A 20,919-nucleotide genomic window follows, 5' to 3' on the forward strand; every position below is an offset into this window, starting at 1 on the left:
TGCAGGCGGTGCGTCCTGTAATTATTGCCTGGGTTTTGGAAGGGTTAATCTTAAGGAGACTGGTTACACAAGGAGGTCAACTGGTAAAGGTGAAATTGGAGAGATCGTTGGGATTTCTGGAGTGTAGGATTTCTTGAGCTGGTAACATAAAACTCGACTGCAATGGAAGGATGGACCACTGCGTGTAACAAAACAGTTCTAGATTCTTTTACTTTTCAAAAAGTGGATTAGCTTTTGTTTTGAGGGAGTCTTACATAGACTACAACACATTTTGCTATTAAAAACAATTGAAAGAAACTGCTGTGCGGGAAAGTGGCCTAATACTTCCAAGACAATGTGAGACAAACGTAAGCTGAAAATATAAATCATAAGTAATTTATAACACATCAAAGCCACAGGAATTTTATGTCAGGGGAAGTGAAAATAAATCATTTGTTATTAAAGTAGATGATCTTATTTTATTACAATGACTTACAAATTATAAAAATGACAAGTGCTTATTTCTTTTGGATACTGTCATAATTTTATTGTGGGTTCCATATAGTTCATAACAGAATCTTATAAGCCACCATGAAACTGTCATTCTATTCAAAAACCACAAAATCTCCTCTGTGAAAATTTTGTATCTCAGTATTTACTTCGCTACTTCTAATAAGATAACGTTCAGCCTACAACTCACTGTACTGTCTTTGGCCCAAGTTGACACTGTAGATTACTTTTTTCTGGATTTCTCTGTGGGGGACACTTTTTACAAGAGCAGCTGAAATTTTCTTCCTCGTCCTTACACAAAACGTTTCTCTTCAAGCTGTATTAGGAATGCATCTGACACAAAGTTCGAATCTAGGCACTTTTCCTACTCCCTCAGTTTGGCCCTTATTATAAACGAAAAACTATTCTTTCTTTAACCTAGGACATAACTAGTCTACAACAGTGGTTTTTCATTCTCATAAAGCTTGTTTAATAAGCATGTACCATCTTTCCAGCAACAGATGGCTCCCTTCTGTTCGGTATTTCCCGCCACTCCATTTTGAAAACATTCCTGTAGGCAGCATTGTGTGGTTTTGCTAGATGAGAGCAATTTGTTAATCAGAACCAATGTAAACATTATTTTTAGACAATTTAAATACATTCAGCTGATATGAAACACAAATTATCACCTATGGCATTCTTTTTACCTCATAGGAAACGTGGCCTACATTTGAATAGAAGAAGGAAGGACATTAGCTAAGGAGAGGGTGGAGGGAAGGGGCACCATTTCTTACAACAAAGTAAAGTATCATTAATTGATTCATCAGAAGAAGAGGGAATTAAGAAATAATGTGAATAAGCTTCTTGTTTATTTAGAGAGATATATGTAGTATACCTATCTGATACAGATAGAGAAGATAAGTATAAGGGTTCTGCAGTGGTGTCTTCCTATTGTAAAGTAACTATGGAAAAGGAGGAGATGCCACATATACAAAGGCCAATGTTTTGGTTAGAAAAACTAAAATACATAATTTTTGTAAGATCAAAACATGGAGGCACATGATTACGAGCAAATACTTGTCATTCATAAGTGCAACTGTGTATACATCAATTGAATGTGTATTAGGCATCTTGAGTCTTTGCCTATGTGACTTACAAAAAGAAGCAATGGTGTGTGGTAATTCAAATGTAGATTGTCTAAGGAAGTGTGAGCTGACAAATTACTTAGAAACATTATTTGAACCATACATTTTGGTTTCAGTAATTAATTTTCTAAAACACAGATCAAGGTAGAACCTAGACTGATAATGTCTTCATAGCTAAAGTTCAGGGCAAGAAAGCAAATACACTCAGTAATTAACACTGTTCTTCAAATAGCTATTTAGGATTACATACTGAGATATCGCTACAATTGATGACTAGGATAATTAATAACTCCAGGACAACAGGTTTTAGAAATGATTTGACAAAGGTGTACTGGAACGAATTTTATGTGGAACAAAATATTAATGCTAAATTCAATCACAATCTTATAATTCCCTCCACAGTAAAACAATTAAAATGTCATTCAATAAACAGCAGATCACTACCAAAGTTAGAGTATTTTGTAAATGGAACAAGGAATCTAATTTGTAATAAGAATAAGTACAGATTCCACTTTTGTTTCATACTGCAACAGTGACTCAAATTTATTTAAAAAAAGTTACTAGAAACTCCACACGACACCTGAAATTAAAAACCCATACAACAGAATTCAACTATATGTGTCATAGAAATCTAAGAGACAGATCACAGAAGTAAACAACATCTGACTTGTATCACTGCTGACATAATTTATGATGTTCTCTAGAATAGTGTCCTGCTTGGAAATAATAATGTAGGAAGTCATTATTTGGCTTTCATGAAGGTTTATAAACTTATAATGTTATTTGCACATTCACTCAGCAAATATTCCACAGATTAAATACCAAAACAGAACCAGTGGTATTTTATGTGACCTTTTCTGGGTATTTGATAGTATAAATCACAACATTTTGTTAGAAAAATTGTGTGTTTTATGGAATTAATAGCCTAGCTATCAAATGGCTCATATCATACCATAACGCAGAAAGATTTGCTGGACAGTTCCACAACAATTATTTTAGTAGGGGGTATATCTTTAATAGCATTCTACAGTGTTTGCAATTATTTCTCATGTACATAGAAGCTCAATATAAGATACATAAAGAAGAATTTATTATTTTTTTCAGCTAACAAAAGTTATAATCAATCCTAATAGACATATAAGAACAGAGGAAATTGACTGGTTATCTACAATGATCGCTTTGTCATTAAAAAAAACCTCAGCATATCGATAGTAAACATCAAAACGTGCTACAGGAACACATTTAAATCACTGGCTAGATTTAATGAGTATAGTATAATCTGCAAAAACGTTGGGCATACAGAATGATCGGAACTGAAATGGAAAAAATTCATTTCAAAAGTTGTTAAAAAACTCATTTCAGCCACTTTTGCTTCCAAGCCTTGGCAACAAAGCACTAAGTTAACACACTTTTCATATATTCATTCAATTCAGGTGATGCTAAATCCCTCAGACTAAATGTAAGTAAATCGGTTAGAGACATTTCTATAAAAGACTAAGGCAAGGCAGCTTTCTCGACACAGTAATAAAGAGTGCTGCTGGTGACATTTACACACTAAGATAGACTATCAGCTGTAACACTCTAGAGGAAATGCGTTAAGAAACACGAAGACGTTATGCTTAATTATGGCTGCCCTTAGTATTCACTACAATGCCCGGCCACACAGCACAGCAATGTGTCAACGACTTTCTTCTGTTAGCTAGTAAAAAATTATTTCAACGAAGGAGAGGAGAAACAACGTCTTTTGTTACGATTAGTACTCAAATGTTAAATCACATATGTAGAATGGTAGTGCATGGCAGATAACTCCAGATGTAAAGCACTGATTTCTTAAAGGCCCATGTACCGATGGATATCGCACAGTGGACTTGAATTAGGGGGTACAATCACTTACGTCACCACCCTTAAACCAGGACGTATGATGACTTAATTAATGCAAAATTGGTTGCATGTGATTTTTAATGAAATATTCTTTGATCAAATTTGATGCAACTTCCCCAATGAGATGCACAGAAAAAGCTCTTTCAAATATGAAAACTCTTTCTTATTCTTTATTAAAAATTCTAGGAGACATCTATCCAATAATGTTGTTATATTTCAAAATTTCAACATTTTAATAGAACTGCGCTGGATATATAGCGAAAAGTGCTATTCATCTACAGTTCTGTGTTGCCTGCTGTTCTGCAAAATGCTGCATTTTCTGAGCTAGTTGTGATGCCAGTTTTATAAGGCAGTTTCACAATTACAGCATATTTACCAGCTGTTTCATTATACTGACAATGATCTGTGGATATCCACTTGAGAAACTGTTTGCAAAAGTTTTGACTTAATCTGGATCACCAACCAGGAACTTTGAATTTCTCTTTGGCTATGCCTCTTCTTTTGAGAGAAGAACTAATGAGAATGCAATCATTGGCTGATGACCATGAAATAGTTCAGCAAGTGATTGGATCTGGAGCTGTGCAATATGTAGTAAGCCTTTTCTTTAGAGGATCTTGCTTGTTCACACCTCCCCAGTTAGCTAGCCTTCTTCACGGCGTCCTTGAAATCCTTGAATTCCTTTGATACAAATTGTGCACTATTGTCAAAAACTCTGGCGTAGAGGAATCCTTCTCAGATCGGGAGATAACAAAATAAATTGATACTGAAAGGGACATGTTGTTTTAGAAACTAAGTGGTCGTCAAAATTTCGGCAAAGAAGCCATAATAGTAAGAGTAAAATGGGGAATGATTTTAAGCAGCACAGCGACAATCAGGGCGCAAGAACTACTGTAAAATGTACAGAGAAATGGGGCTGAAAAATTTATTTCGTGGAAAGAAAGTGAATTATACGAATGTATGTTTGACAGAAAATTCTGTGATCAGAAGAGAGACTGAGATGGATCTGATTTGGTGGAAGTGAAACATATGATCAATTCTGATGAGTTTCTAGTCAGTACCAACAATTAGAGTAACGTAGGTGAAAGTAATATAAACGAGTTTCTGTTGGCAGCAGGAGGTGTATCTATATGTGAAAGCATAGCTCTAGTCTGATATGCTGGAGATGAATTTTGTGATGTATCGACAGAAGGATGGAAAGATAATTGTCAAGGTGGTGTAGCAACAGTCTCGTCAACTGGTGATGAATGTTATTATGTATCGACAGAAGTGGGTGGTATACTGTTGAAGGGAGGTAAAGGAGATGTTTTAGGTGCTGAAGTTGCGAAAGTTGAAGGTACTGAGTTAGATATCTTGGAGGAAGGCATTTGTGCATTTATTTCTATTGTTGAAAGTGAATTATGGCTTTTGGTGAAAAGGAATTGTGAATGTATGTTGAGAAGTGAACATGAAAACAATATGTTAGACGATACCTTAAAGCGCAGAGTGGCGGAGGTGACTGAGAGGAGAGGAAATGTTACGGAGACAGAGGTAGTGCAGAATTTGGTGGAATTCGAGTGTACTGTGAATTCTGATGTCGTACAATGCAGTAGTGGCAATTTGTATGATGTATCAGAGGAGGTTAATGGAATGATTTCCATAACGTATCTACAAATGTAAAGGGAGTTATAAGTAATGAAACTTACAGGATATCTGTGGATGTTAATGGAGGTAATTGCGATACAATTTGAGGTGATTCGGAGGAAATAAGTGAGGCATTGTTTAAGGGAGATGAAGTAAGTAGTGTGGTTAATTGTGAAGAGGTTGCAGCTACTGGTATCGTTACTTTCGAAGAAGGAAACACTTTATTTCATTCTAAAGAGAACGTTGAAACGACGGACTACAGATTATTTAGAAGAAGACCTGGGGAAGCTAGTAATGGGTAACGAGACTGATGGTTGATCTGACGTTATAGTGCATACCATAAAGGAAGGGGCGTTGAAAATGGTCTTTTGAGGGAGCAGTGTTTGAGAGGGGCGAAATTAAAAATGCGAAGCCTGTACGTAAAATTATCGACGTTGATGAAGAAAGTGAGTGTGAGTGTCTCGAGTTTAAATGTGGTGTTCCAGCGGTAGTAAAAAATTTTCTATGTAAACGCAAAGTCTGTTTGCAAACGACAATAAGGCCTCGAATTTAAGCAGTTCGAAAAACGCGAAACACTGAGATTCCAAAGATACGCACACTGGCAAGATAAATGTGTAAGAGGCAAGGGCAGCAGAGTTGCACCATGTAAAAGAAGAAAGTTGTGTTTATAAACATAAGTATGTGTATAAGTGAACTTCGAGCATTCTGGAGTAACTTGGGTCAGCAACTTCTGTTAATCAACAGAACGTAAAACCAGACCAAGTTGCAAATATTTTATTTTTCATTCATGACTAGTTTCGAGCAGACACCTATTTTCAGATAAAAATAACAAAGTCGAAAATGGTATGTCCGAAGATGTCGAAAAATATGTAATGTACATTACAGTGCTTACAGATATCTATTTATACAGTGCATACAGTTATGGTTTTTCGTTCTGTGTATATAAGTGTATTTCCAAGTGTAGTATTTAAGAATTTTGGGGATTGTTTTTGATTTATGCAAGGGATAATTTGAAAAATTTAAAATATAAGCGATAAAGTATGGATGCACAATTCAGTGCATCAAATGAGTAAATACAAACTGCACAAATCTTTGTGCGAGGAGGTCGGAAGAACGTAAATAATTTCATCTTTTAATAAAGAGATAAACATAAATTGTACTGTACATAAGGCATGGGGGGGGGAGGAGGGGGAGGGAATTTCAAGGGGTTATTTAAATATGTTATTTGCACTATTTTGGATGGGTTTCTCATGTGATATATATGTAACTGAGTTGTAATTATTGTCTGCACAAAATTTGATGCACGGAGATCAGCAGACCTCAGTAAAAATTTAAATGTTTGTGAGGATAGAAAACGTAATTATGTGCAAAACATAAGCTTAGTTTTGAGTTCATTCCTGGTGTTCATACTACACGTTATTTTGGAAGGTTCATTAATAAAGTATGTAAATTTGAGGATAAGTTTGTATTTCTGAGAGAATAAATTCTGGACATAAATGTTTTTATAGCGTAAGTATATACGAATATTAGATGAATTTATAATGTAGTTAACTGCTGAAAAAAGGATTAAGTGGGAGAATTCTGCGCATAATACTTTCAGATTTCTCTTTTAAGTTTCTTTTCTTTTAAGTTCCTGATTAGATATGGTAAAATTGTGAGAAATGCCTCTTTTAAGTATCTTTTCTTTTAAATTCCTGACTAGATGTGGTAAAATTGTGAGAAATGATAAACTGTTAGCTGATTTATAGTGTCGAACAAATTTCCTAGCACAGAAAACATGTATTCTAAAGAGAATATGGGTGAAACTTCCTGGCAGATTAAAACTGTGTGCCCGACCGAGACTCGAACTCGGGACCTTTGCCTTTCGCGGGCAAGTGCTCTACCAACTGAGTTACCGAAGCACGACTCACGACCGGTACTCACAGCTTTACTTCTGCCAGTACCTCGTCTCCTACCTTCCAAACTTTACAGAAGCTCTCCTGCGAACCTTGCAGAACTAGCACTCCTGAAAGAAAGGATATTGTAGAGACATGGCTTAGCCACAGCCTGGGGGATGTTTCCAGAATGAGATTTTCACTCTGCAGCGGAGTTTGCGCTGATATGAAACTTCCTGGCAGATTAAAACTGTGTGCCCGACCGAGACTCGAACTCGGGACCTTTGCCTTTCGCGGGCAAGTGCTCTATCAACTGAGCTACCGAAGCACGACTCACGACCGGTACTCACAGCTTTACTTCTGCCAGTACCTCGTCTCCTACCTTCCAAACTTTACAGAAGCTCTCCTGCGAACCTTGCAGAACTAGCACTCCTGAAAGAAAGGATATTGTGGAGACATGGCTTAGCCACAGCCTGGGGGATGTTTCCAGAATGAGATTTTCACTCTGCAGCGGAGTTTGCGCTGATATGAAACTTCCTGGCAGATTAAAACTGTGTGCCCGACCGAGACTCGAACTCGGGACCTTTGCCTTTCGCGGGCAAGTGCTCTACCAACTGAGCTACCGAAGCACGACTCACGACCGGTACTCACAGCTTTACTTCTGCCAGTACCTCGTCTCCTACCTTCCAAACTTTACAGAAGCTCTCCTGCGAACCTTGCAGAACTAGCACTCCTGAAAGAAAGGATATTGTGGAGACATGGCTTAGCCACAGCCTGGGGGATGTTTCCAGAATGAGATTTTCACTCTGCAGCGGAGTTTGCGCTGATATGAAACTTCCTGGCAGATTAAAACTGTGTGCCCGACCGAGACTCGAGCTCGGGACCTTTGCCTTTCGCGGGCAAGTGCTCTACCAACTGAGCTACCGAAGCACGACTCACGACCGGTACTCCCCCAGGCTGTGGCTAAGCCATGTCTCCACAATATCCTTTCTTTCAGGAGTGCTAGTTCTGCAAGGTTCGCAGGAGAGCTTCTGTAAAGTTTGGAAGGTAGGAGACGAGGTACTGGCAGAAGTAAAGCTGTGAGTACCGGTCGTGAGCCGTGCTTCGGTAGCTCAGTTGGTAGAGCACTTGCCCGCGAAAGGCAAAGGTCCCGAGTTCGAGTCTCGGTCGGGCACACAGTTTTAATCTGCCAGGAAGTTTCATATCAGCGCAAACTCCGCTGCAGAGTGAAAATCTCATTCTGGAAACATCCCCCAGGCTGTGGCTAAGCCATGTCTCCACAATATCCTTTCTTTCAGGAGTGCTAGTTCTGCAAGGTTCGCAGGAGAGCTTCTGTAAAGTTTGGAAGGTAGGAGACGAGGTACTGGCAGAAGTAAAGCTGTGAGTACCGGTCGTGAGTCGTGCTTCGGTAGCTCAGTTGGTAGAGCACTTGCCCGCGAAAGGCAAAGGTCCCGAGTTCGAGTCTCGGTCGGGCACACAGTTTTAATCTGCCAGGAAGTTTCATATCAGCGCAAACTCCGCTGCAGAGTGAAAATCTCATTCTGGAAACATCCCCCAGGCTGTGGCTAAGCCATGTCTCCACAATATCCTTTCTTTCAGGAGTGCTAGTTCTGCAAGGTTCGCAGGAGAGCTTCTGTAAAGTTTGGAAGGTAGGAGACGAGGTACTGGCAGAAGTAAAGCTGTGAGTACCGGTCGTGAGCCGTGCTTCGGTAGCTCAGTTGGTAGAGCACTTGCCCGCGAAAGGCAAAGGTCCCGAGTTCGAGTCTCGGTCGGGCACACAGTTTTAATCTGCCAGGAAGTTTCATATCAGCGCAAACTCCGCTGCAGAGTGAAAATCTCATTCTGGAAACATCCCCCAGGCTGTGGCTAAGCCATGTCTCCACAATATCCTTTCTTTCAGGAGTGCTAGTTCTGCAAGGTTCGCAGGAGAGCTTCTGTAAAGTTTGGAAGGTAGGAGACGAGGTACTGGCAGAAGTAAAGCTGTGAGTACCGGTCGTGAGTCGTGCTTCGGTAGCTCAGTTGGTAGAGCACTTGCCCGCGAAAGGCAAAGGGCCCGAGTTCGAGTCTCGGTCGGGCACACAGTTTTAATCTGCCAGGAAGTTTCATATCAGCGCAAACTCCGCTGCAGAGTGAAAATCTCATTCTGGAAACATCCCCCAGGCTGTGGCTAAGCCATGTCTCCACAATATCCTTTCTTTCAGGAGTGCTAGTTCTGCAAGGTTCGCAGGAGAGCTTCTGTAAAGTTTGGAAGGTAGGAGACGAGGTACTGGCAGAAGTAAAGCTGTGAGTACCGGTCGTGAGTCGTGCTTCGGTAGCTCAGTTGGTAGAGCACTTGCCCGCGAAAGGCAAAGGTCCCGAGTTCGAGTCTCGGTCGGGCACACAGTTTTAATCTGCCAGGAAGTTTCATATCAGCGCAAACTCCGCTGCAGATTGAAAATCTCATTCTGGAAACATCCCCCAGGCTGTGGCTAAGCCATGTCTCCACAATATCCTTTCTTTCAGGAGTGCTAGTTCTGCAAGGTTCGCAGGAGAGCTTCTGTAAAGTTTGGAAGGTAGGAGACGAGGTACTGGCAGAAGTAAAGCTGTGAGTACCGGTCGTGAGTCGTGCTTCGGTAGCTCAGTTGGTAGAGCACTTGCCCGCGAAAGGCAAAGGTCCCGAGTTCGAGTCTCGGTCGGGCACACAGTTTTAATCTGCCAGGAAGTTTCATATCAGCGCAAACTCCGCTGCAGAGTGAAAATCTCATTCTGGAAACATCCCCCAGGCTGTGGCTAAGCCATGTCTCCACAATATCCTTTCTTTCAGGAGTGCTAGTTCTGCAAGGTTCGCAGGAGAGCTTCTGTAAAGTTTGGAAGGTAGGAGACGAGGTACTGGCAGAAGTAAAGCTGTGAGTACCGGTCGTGAGTCGTGCTTCGGTAGCTCAGTTGGTAGAGCACTTGCCCGCGAAAGGCAAAGGTCCCGAGTTCGAGTCTCGGTCGGGCACACAGTTTTAATCTGCCAGGAAGTTTCATATCAGCGCAAACTCCGCTGCAGAGTGAAAATCTCATTCTGGAAACATCCCCCAGGCTGTGGCTAAGCCATGTCTCCACAATATCCTTTCTTTCAGGAGTGCTAGTTCTGCAAGGTTCGCAGGAGAGCTTCTGTAAAGTTTGGAAGGTAGGAGACGAGGTACTGGCAGAAGTAAAGCTGTGAGTACCGGTCGTGAGTCGTGCTTCGGTAGCTCAGTTGGTAGAGCACTTGCCCGCGAAAGGCAAAGGTCCCGAGTTCGAGTCTCGGTCGGGCACACAGTTTTAATCTGCCAGGAAGTTTCATATCAGCGCAAACTCCGCTGCAGAGTGAAAATCTCATTCTGAGAATATGGGTGTTTGAAATGCCGAGCTGAATCGAACGTATTTTGCCAAAGCTATAAATCAGTTTATGCTTTATTATCCTGTTTGTGAATATATCGAATTCCACTGGGGAGAGCGTTCAGTGCTTGATTCATGGAGATTCGAGAAGCCATTTGATGACTGGCAACTACACCACAGTCGTATTTCGACAGCTATCGTTCTTCAACATTGAGAGTGGCTACGGACTGACGCAAGTTTCGGTGCATATACATAGAGTCAGGTGTTTCTGCAGAGGCGGCTGGACTGCATTTGGTCGCTAGAATGCCGATCGTGTCCTGTGTTAGATACAGTGACAGTGAAGTGCTGCAATGAAATGGTCCGGGAAACAAGTGCCTTCAAATGAGTGCAACAATACTAAAAAATTCTGAAAAAAACGGATTGACTCGAAAGTTCCTTTAAATCTGTTTGTTTTGTATTTATTTTGGCATTTAATTGATATGCCAAAATGTTTATAATTTGTGTCAGATTTAGAAAATTTACGCTTTAATATAATTCGTATCCTAGGAGGAACATGCTGCTTCTTTCCTTTTTTCTTTTTGCCTGTTTCCTGACTGTTTAGATGTGGCCCGCCACGAATTCCTCTCTTGTGCCAACCTCTTCATCTCACGGTAGTATTAGCAACTATCCGCTCTCTCCTCTCATTTGACTGTGGAATTCCCATTGCATGGAATTCCCGTTGCACTCTTAATGTTACCACCGTTGCTCTTAATTTCACTGAAGGTTGTTTTGACTTTCATATATGCCGAGTCAGTCCTTCTGAAAATCATTTCTTTTACAATTTCTTCACATTTGTCATGCAGCCATTTCGTATTAGCTTGTCTGCACTTCCTATTTATTTCATTTCTGAATGACTTGTATTTCTGTATTCCTGAATTTCGCCGGACACTTTTGTACTTGCTTCTTTCATTGACCAACAGAAGTATTTCTTCTGTTATCCATGGTTGCTTCGCAGTTACCTTCTTTGTACCTACATTGTTCTTTCCAACTTGGTGATTGCCCGTTTTAGAGATGTCCATCCCCTTCAACTGTTCTGCCTACTGAGCTATTCCTTGTTGCTGTATCTATAGCCTTAGAGAACTTCAAGTGTATATCGTCATTCCTTAGTACTTCTGTATACCACTTCTTTTCATATGGATTCTTGCTGACTAATCTCTTAAACTTCAGACTTCTCTTCATCCCTTTTACTTTGTGATCCGAGCCTACATCTGCTCCTGGGTACGCCTTACAATCCAGTATCTGATTTCGGAATCTCTCTCTGACCATCATGTAATGTAACTGAAATCTTCTCGTATCAGCCAGCTTTTTCCAAGTATACCTCCTCCTGTTGTGATTCGCTATTACTAACTGAAATTCATTACAGAACTCAGTCCGTCTCCTCTCTCATTCCATGCCACAAACACATATTCTCCTGTGACCATTTCTTCTACTATTTTAGGGACTGTTTCACACCCCAAGAACAAGAGAGTGCTCTGAACCTCTATCCGCTTCTCCGCCCTCTTTGAAAAGGCCATTGGCAGAATAAGGGTGATTTATAATGCCGGAAGTCTTCGGCCGCCAATGTCGATTATTAATGCTGATAATTAATCAAAATTTAAGCAGTGGTAGATTTCGAACGACGTATTGATACTAATCGAAGACAGTGCCTCTAGCCCATAGGTGCTTCATGTACCACACACCATACATCATATTGTCCTGACACACATGTAGTGTATTTATTATGTTACGCATTTATTTATTATGTTATATAAGTATGTCAGATTTGGTGTGACTTAATGTGCCAAGTTAGCAAGCTAACATGTGACCTTAAGTAGTGGTGTAATGTTACAAGTGAGTAGACTTATTCAGTCGCCTTGTGTTGGTACTGAGGAGAGATGAATTTCCTTGCTTGATTGAGTGCGAGTTGGCGAGGTGTGGATATCGTGCGGCCGCTCCAGGTGAAGTCAGGTACCAAGGCAATTAGTGTGACCAGAAATGGGCAAATTCCAAAGCAGGGAGAGCTGGGCAATGGTTGCTTTGATGGTGGGTGCAGGAGACGTACCATAAATGGCGAACTTTAAGATAGTTTGAAATATGGCTTGTTACAACTCTTAGAAATTCTATAGCAAATGATAGTTACATAATGAATCAAATCTGAATACATCTACGATCTCAAAAAAAAAAATCAAGTGCCGTCAATGAAATGATAATATTTTCAATATTTAAAAAAAGTACAGAAGCTGATATCATACAGTGAATAAATATTATCACAATGAACCTTCGAATCAACAACTTTTAAAAGCTTCATGCGCTTTTAGCAAACGATATCTCAGTTGACAGCAATGCACCATAGCTACCATCCCTGAAAGCCATTCATCTGTATCTAATTTATCTATTGATTTGTTATGTTTCATACCTTTTCCTTCATGTAAATGTTTGTCAGGACACTATATCCTCCACAGTAACATAGTAACTGAAACCAGCGTGAATACCTCATATCTTGTCATACTTGTATAGTTATTTAAGGAATAGGTTATCAGTTTGCCAATAAGTTTATTTAAATATAATTACCCTGATGTAAGAAAACTAACGTAATTTAAAAGTGGTCAGTCGTATGTGTTAGCTGACACCGGTATTGAAAAGAGTGCCAAAAGACACTTCTGTCAATCAGACAAAAATAATTGTTTGGGCAGTATTTAATAACAATCTGTTGTCATTTAACAGGAGCACACTTGCGCAAGAATACTAGCTTATTTGTGTGTGAACAAACTACTACCTGTATTTATCATGAACGGAGTGTGACAGAACGTTTATAACATATCTTTACTAAAATATTATCGTAATATATTAGTTTTATGCAGAAAGTGGTCAAATTGAGTCAGATCATGTCTGTGGAACATAATCACGATGTTTTTTTGGAGGGTACAGTCCTCCGCCAATGGAGTAGCAGACAGCGGCGGAACATTGCTGGAATCAAGTGGAGAAAGGCACTTTTTGAGTGTTGCGCTCAAGGGGAACGACTTTGAGCTGGAAGAAAGCAGACCTGCTTGTGGTAACATGGATTATTTGGTCGTGTCAGTGACAGATTCCGGGCGGTGTGCAGCCAGTACAACATTTTAACTTTTGAAGGAACTCAGACTCTCGCGAGATCTGAATCTGCTCCTGTGTAGAACTCTTAAACTTTTTCCGATTGCATTACGGAACTGAGAATAGACGAGTATGAATTCCTACTCATTATCTATCATGTGTTAACTTGTGAGCTATTTAAGCTAGTGAATATTTTATTTATTTTGATCATGAAACGGACTTACTCTTCGCGAATCTTGGATGACTATTTAGCTAGAAGAATCAGCTACCGTTCTCATAAGGCTCTCAATGCAACTTAATTGCTTTCAGTAAGGTTATCATTCCGTCTGACACACACTTTTTAAAATAAAAATTATTCAAAGGAAAGTTCTGGAGTCATCAGTTTCAGAATTTAGAGTAGAACCCTTTTTACTAATTTTTCATTTATGTTTTATTTTATATTTTTGAGCCGGCCTGTGTGGCCGAGCGGTTCTAGGCGCTTCAGTCTCGAATCGCGCGACCGCTACGGTCGCAGGTTCGAATCCTGCCTCGGGCATGGATGTGAGTGATGTCCTTAGGTTACTTAGGTTTAAGTAGTTCTAAGTTCTAGGGGACTGATGACCTCAGATGTTGAGTCCCATAATGCTCAGAGCAATTTTTTTCAATTTTTGTTTATTTTGTTAATTCACTGTTCTAGCCAATGCATAGATTATTTGACTGCAGGATCACAGCTACAAATTATTATTTGCAGTGATTTAGCAGCTGGGCATGAAACCAGACGTGTGTGGCTCGACCCTACGACAATATCGACCTATTTTTTTCTAACAGAGCCATGCGTAGCCGAGTTGCCTAAGGTATGAGTAACTGCCGACAAAGTCACAATTGGTTTGCTAGTATGGGAAGTAGTTAGAGAAGAACTATTCAGAGGGTATCCATAAGGTAACGTCGCACTCTCAAGATGTTCTGCCTGGACACTGTTATCTTAGGCCGGTGTCGATGGCCTTTGTTCCCGATCAGAATCACCCATGCCTTGGTGCCACCATTTTATTACCGCTGGACGCGACATTGCATTTGGTCCATATACTGCCAGAATTTCAAAGTGAATCCGAATGGAACTTAGACATTTTGCACTTAAGAGTAGTGCTGTCCTGCCTACTTCAACTTTGGAATACGTTTTCAGTTGGTATGCCATTTGACTCGCCCACTGTGAAATGAAATAATCGTATGGGATTGATGGCAGGAAGTTGCCCCCTGTGGAAGTTCGGCCGCCGAGTTGCAAGTCTTTTCAGGTACGACAAATTACGCGACTTGCGTGTCGATGATGATGAACTGCTGGTAAGGACATCACACAGTCCCTGAGCACAGAAAATCTCCAACCCGGCCGGGAACTGAACCCGGGCCCGCTGCATGGCAATCAGACGAGCTGACCACTCAGCTAAGGGGGCGAACTATTCGCACACTGTGTTGCACCTGTTATCCGTACTGCACCGGAACTGTCTCTGCAGGAAACCCAGACGTATAAATGGTCTTAGCCATGGGACGACGTGTGTAACTTACTTTGTGAGGTTTCCATGTATTACGCGAAGAGCTGCTTTGAAAGTGTTAAAAGACAACTCTGTTTTCCACGTTGGCTGTATTGCAGCTGTAAACCTGATATCTACATCTACATCTACATCCATACTCCGCAAGCCACCTGACGGTGTGTGGCGGTGGGTACCCTGAGTCCCTCTATCGGTCCTCCCTTCTATTCCAGTCTCGTATTGTTCGTGGAAAGAAGGATTGTCGGTATGCTTCTGTGTGGGCTCTAATCTCTCTGATTTTATCCTCATGGTCTCTTCGCGAGATATACGTAGGAGGGAGCAATATACTGCTTGACTCTTCGGTGAAAGTATGTTCTCGAAACATTAACAAAAGTCCGTACCGAGCTACTGAGCGTTTCTCCTGCAGAGTCTTCCACTGGAGTTTATCTATCATCTTCGTAACGCTTTCGCGATTACTAAATGATCCTGTAACGAAGCGCGCTGCTCTCCGTTGGATCTTCTCTCTCTCTTCTATCAACCCCATATGGTACGGATCCCACACTGCTGAGCAGTATTCAAGCAGTGGGCGAACAAGCGTACTGTAACCTACTTCCTTTGTTTTCGGATTGCATTTCCATAGGATTCTTCCAATGAATCTCAGTCTGGCATTTGCTTTACCGACGATCAAATTTATATGATCATTCCATTTTAAATCACTCCTAATGCGTACTCCCAGATAATTTATGGAATGAACTGCTTCCAGTTACTGACCTGCTATTTTGTAGCTAAATGATAAGGGATCTATCTTTCTATGTATTCGCAGCACATTACACTTGTCTACATTGAGATTCAATTGCCATTCCCTGCACCACGCGTCTATTCGCTGCAGATCCTCCTGCATTTCAGTATAATTTTCCATTGTTACAACCTCTCGATACACCACAGCATCATCTGCAAAAAGCCTCAGTGAACTTCCGATGTCATCCACAAAGTCATTTATGTAAATTGTGAATAGCAACGGTCCTATGACACTCCCTTGCGGCACACCTGAAATCACTCTTACTTCGGAAGACTTCTCTCCATTGAGAATGACATGCTGCGTTCTGTTATCTAGAAACTCTTCAATCCAATCACACAATTGGTCTGATAGTCCATATGCTCTTACTTTGTTCATTAAACGTCTGTGGGGAACTGTATCGAACGCCTTGCGGAAGTCAAGAAACACGGCATCTACCTGGGAACCCGTGTCTATGGCACTCTGAATCTCGTGGACGAATAGCACGAGTTGGGTTTCACACGACCGTCTTTTTCGAAACCCATGCTGATTCCTACAGAGTAGATTTCTAGTCTCCAGAAAAGTCATTATACTCGAACATAATACGTGTTCCAAAATTCTACAACTGATCGACTTCTTGAAAACGGGGATGACCTGTGCCGTTTTCCAATCCTTTGGAACGCTACGCTCTTCTAGAGACCTACGGTACACCGCTGCAAGAAGGGGGGCAAGTTCCTTCGCGTACTCTGTGTAAAATCGAACTGGTATCCCATCAGGTCCAGCGGCCTTTCCTCTTTTGAGTGATTTTAATTGTTTCTCTATCCCTCTGTCGTCTATTTCGATATCTACCATTTTGTCATCTGTGCGACAATCTAGAGAAGGAACTACAGTGCAGTCTTCCTCTGTGAAATAGCTTTGGAAAAAGACATTTAGTATTTCGGCCTTTAGTCTGTCATCCTCTGTTTCAGTACCATTTTGGTCACAGAGTGTCTGGACATTTTCTTTTGATCCACCTACCGCTTTGACATAAGACCAAAATTTCTTAGGATTTTCTGCCAGGTCAGTACATAGAACTTTACTTTCGAATTCATTGAACGCCTCTCGCATAGCCCTCCTCACACTACATTTCGCTTCGCATAATGTTTGTTTGTCTGCAAGGCTTTGGCTATATTTATGTTTGCTGTGGAGTTCCCTTTGCTTCCGCAGCAGTTTTCTAACTCGGTTGTTGTACCACGGTGGCTCTTTTCCATCTCTTACGATCTTGCTTGGCACATACTCATTTAACGCATATTGTACGATGGTTTTGAACTTTGTCCACTGATCCTCAACACTATCTCTACTTGAGACAAAACTTTTGTGTTGAGCCGTCAGGTACTCTGTAATCTGCTTTTTGTCACTTTTGCTAAACAGATAAATCTTCCTACCTTTTTTAATATTTCTATTTACGGCTGAAATCATCGATGCAGTAACGCTTTATGATCGCTGATTCCCTGTTCTGCGATGTACTGCATGCATGTAGATAAGCCTCCGCAGCTGTGTGGTCCAGACCCATTAAGGAAAGAGTGTTTAATTACGTAATAATCATGTTTCGAATGGCAAATTTACACAGCACACTTATTTAAGTTTCCAATGACAGTAATCATAGGTCTACCGCATAGTTAACTGACAAGTCGATAAACTATGGAGTTTGTTTACAGCTATGCGTCAACGCCAATACTCCGCTGGGTCTAGTCTTGTGCTTAACACTTCTGACGTTATATCACCTGAACTCTGTGCCGTAAAACGTTATAACTTTGTAGGTACCTTCAGCAGCATATGTGGGTACTGTCTACAAAATGTCTTACGAATGGGTTACGTAGCAACGAAATAATAAATTTAAAATGTTACGCACGTTGCTGTTCTTCACGCTTCTCACTATTTGTGAATTCATACGTCCTGAACTATACGTCATAGAATCATATAATATTGTATGTACATTCAGAAATATATGTGAATACTGTGTGCGAAATTTATTGCAAATAGAATTATTAGCAAACGAGTAATAAATTTAAACGTCAAATTGATGCGGCAATTTTTCACGCATCTCGTCGTTTATGACGTAGTATCTCCTGAAATACTTGACGTACAATGATGCAGCTAAGTTCGAAGTTACATGTGCATACTGTCTGCAAAAAATCTCACGACTACAGTTAATAGCAAAGAAGTAATAAATTATAGCGTCATGCCTCATGCGTCACTTTTACTGCGTGAACAGCGTAAAAGTATTAAGCGACACACTTTGTTCCTTTCCTAATATTGTAGGGGTTTTCAGCGAGAAAAATTATCGTAAGGGTTTCAAATTATGTGTAAAGTATTTGCAAGTCCTGGCATTCTCAATTACTGCGTGAATAAAGTCTGGGAATTAACGTGTCAGGAGCTATGCCTCTTTTCCACCCCAACTCCTTTGATAGGTAGGTGGTTCTTATTTACACATAGATTGTTGCCTGCGCAGGATACGGTGGCCGATGGGCAGTAATCAGTTCTCGTCCAAAGCGCTGGGTAAGTTCACTCCTTTGTTGAGAACGGGACGCCAACAAGCATTTGCCACCTTTCGGCCAATCGGCGATGACCGAATCGAGGCACACGCCCTACAGTCTTTCTCAACCGATTTTGCGGAAACAATTCGGCAAAAAAAATCCATTTTTGCTTTACTTATAGCTATGTATGTCAGGTTCATGATGACATGCCAATCATTTCGTTAATGGTCATAGTTATTGTGATATTTGAGTGGAAGTACGCAATTCGAAAAAGTTCGCAAAAAACAGGGGTCGCTATGATTTTGCGTTTGGTACATATTACATAATACCAGGGGGGGGGGGGGTGCCCAAAAAACAGGAATAACATTGCTTGGGCAGAGCTTGCGTAGTACGTATTTCTGCCGATAGGCGTGCATAGAGCAACTCATTGCCAGTTCAGTGACATCTATGTTACCGACCTTGCTTGTTCAGTTCATCTGCAGCGACTGTTTTTGCTAGCGTTGTTTTGTTCTTGTTTCGTTTTTTATGATGCAAGTTTAAGTGAACAATATGCAGCTGTGACATTTTGTTATTTATTCGATAAAAATATTGCTGAAATTGTTGTTATGTTGAAAACGGCGTACCAAGATGAGGCTATGGGAAAAACCTCAAGTGTACGAGTGGTTTGCTTGATTTAAAAATAGCGACATGTCAAGTGATGACGAACCTGGTTCTGGACGTCCATCAACTGCCCGAATCGTCGAAAATATTGAAAAACTTCGACAACTTGTACTCAGAGACAACTCATCAACTGTTATCTTGGAGCTTGGTTCAGTGAATTTTAACGGAAGATTTGGGAATGAAAAGGGTTGCTGCCAAGTTCGTTCCTCGGGTTTTGACTGACAATCAAAAGGAACATCGAGTTGAACCATGTAGAGGTTTGAAACAACTACTTGAAAATGATCCAGATGTTCTGAGAAAGGCCATTACTGGTGATGAGTCATGATGCTGTCGTTATGACCCAGAAACAAAGCAACAGCCAAGCCAATGGAAAACGTCATCGTCACCCCGTCCAAAAAAAGTCGCCAAGTCAAATCAAACATCAAAACAATGCTGATTTGCTTTTTTGATGCCAAGGGCATTGTTCATTCATAGTTGTTCCACCATGTCACACTGTCAATCAAACCTTTTATTTGGAAGTCTTAAGAAGATTGCGCAATAGTGTTGTCAAAAAAGACCGATTTGTGGGAGACAGGAGAGTGGTTTTTCCACCACAGCAACGCCTCTGCACGCACAGCCATCTCTGTTAGACAGCTTTTGGCCAAAAATTGTCAAATTTCCGCTAGCCCATGCGCCTTACTCGCCTGACCTGGCTCCATGCGATTTTTTCTTACTTCCATGCAAGAAAGGGGCATGAAAGTACACCGATTTGACATCACTGAAGGAATAAAGATAAAAAAAACGAGAGAGGAGCTGTCAGGCATTTCTAAAGATGACTACAAAAAATGTTTCGAACAATGGAAGCTCCAGTGGGACATATGTATTAATTGTAATAGAGAGTATTTTGAAGGAGATAAGGCTGTTTAGTAAACAATTTGAAAATATATAGCTTTTAAAAAATAATTCCGTTTTTTGGGTACCTCCTCGTATGTTGCTGCATACGAAATTTAGCTAAATATTGAATTTTTCTTTAGACGTGGTTGGAGGTCTCTATTTGTCATGAATCTCGAGAAAATTAATTTGACGTAGCACACTCATTTGCGATCGTATCGCGCCAGCGATAATGACTTAGTGAAATATGTACAACATTCCTCATATTTCATAAAAGGTTTGAGATATCGAAATTACGTTTTAGCAAATGGTAGCACACAAAGAAGAGAGTATTTTGCCATACGGCTATTATACAACACTTCATTATCTACCGTGCTATTCCACTAAATACAGACCTTTCCAATGAAAGAATGTAATTTTTAAGGGTCATCGATAGCTGGTGAAATGAGAAATACTATGGGGTTTGGAACAACATAAGTGAAGTCATTACACATTTAATTTGTACCAAGGATATGCTCTTTCAAAAGATGCTGACCTTACTTTTCCTCAGTTCCTCAATTAATAAACTTTATAAACCAATGATTCAGAATTCTCTCGCAATTGCATCTGCACAACATACTAGTGAGCTGAGACTGTATAAACTTTGCTGAGTTTTGACAAAAAAAGCAAATTTTAACTATGCAACCAGACAAATGTGTAGGTTTTACTCAAAATTCCCATGATGCTTCTCTGAAAGTTACAAATGGTTAACAAACAAGGTCAAAATAAATCGCTGTATTTTCGGCGGAATTCTTTTTAGATGCTAACCAAAAAACAGGTGACAGATCTTTTTCAGTGGACACCATGCAAATGTGGGCGTGACGGGGCCCCGCTTAATATTTACAAAAAATGTGAGTCTAGGGTTCAGTATAGAATGGCGCTTCCCCTCCAACACTCGGCATTTCCCCTACAGCGCCTGCCCACAGACCCCACCACTACTGTTGCTCTCCCCATGCGTGGCCTGTCATCTGCACATCAGCACATTCTACATCCACTATACCAAGTTTGGTTGCAATTGGTCCAGTTTTTCAGGAGGAGATGTGGAACATACATACACAATACATTAACACATACAGACGAGCATATTTATAATACACTCCTGGAAATGGAAAAAAGAACACA

This window comes from Schistocerca serialis, chromosome 1, assembly GCF_023864345.2.
Source record: "Schistocerca serialis cubense isolate TAMUIC-IGC-003099 chromosome 1, iqSchSeri2.2, whole genome shotgun sequence".
Taxonomy (NCBI): Eukaryota; Metazoa; Arthropoda; class Insecta; order Orthoptera; family Acrididae; genus Schistocerca; species Schistocerca serialis.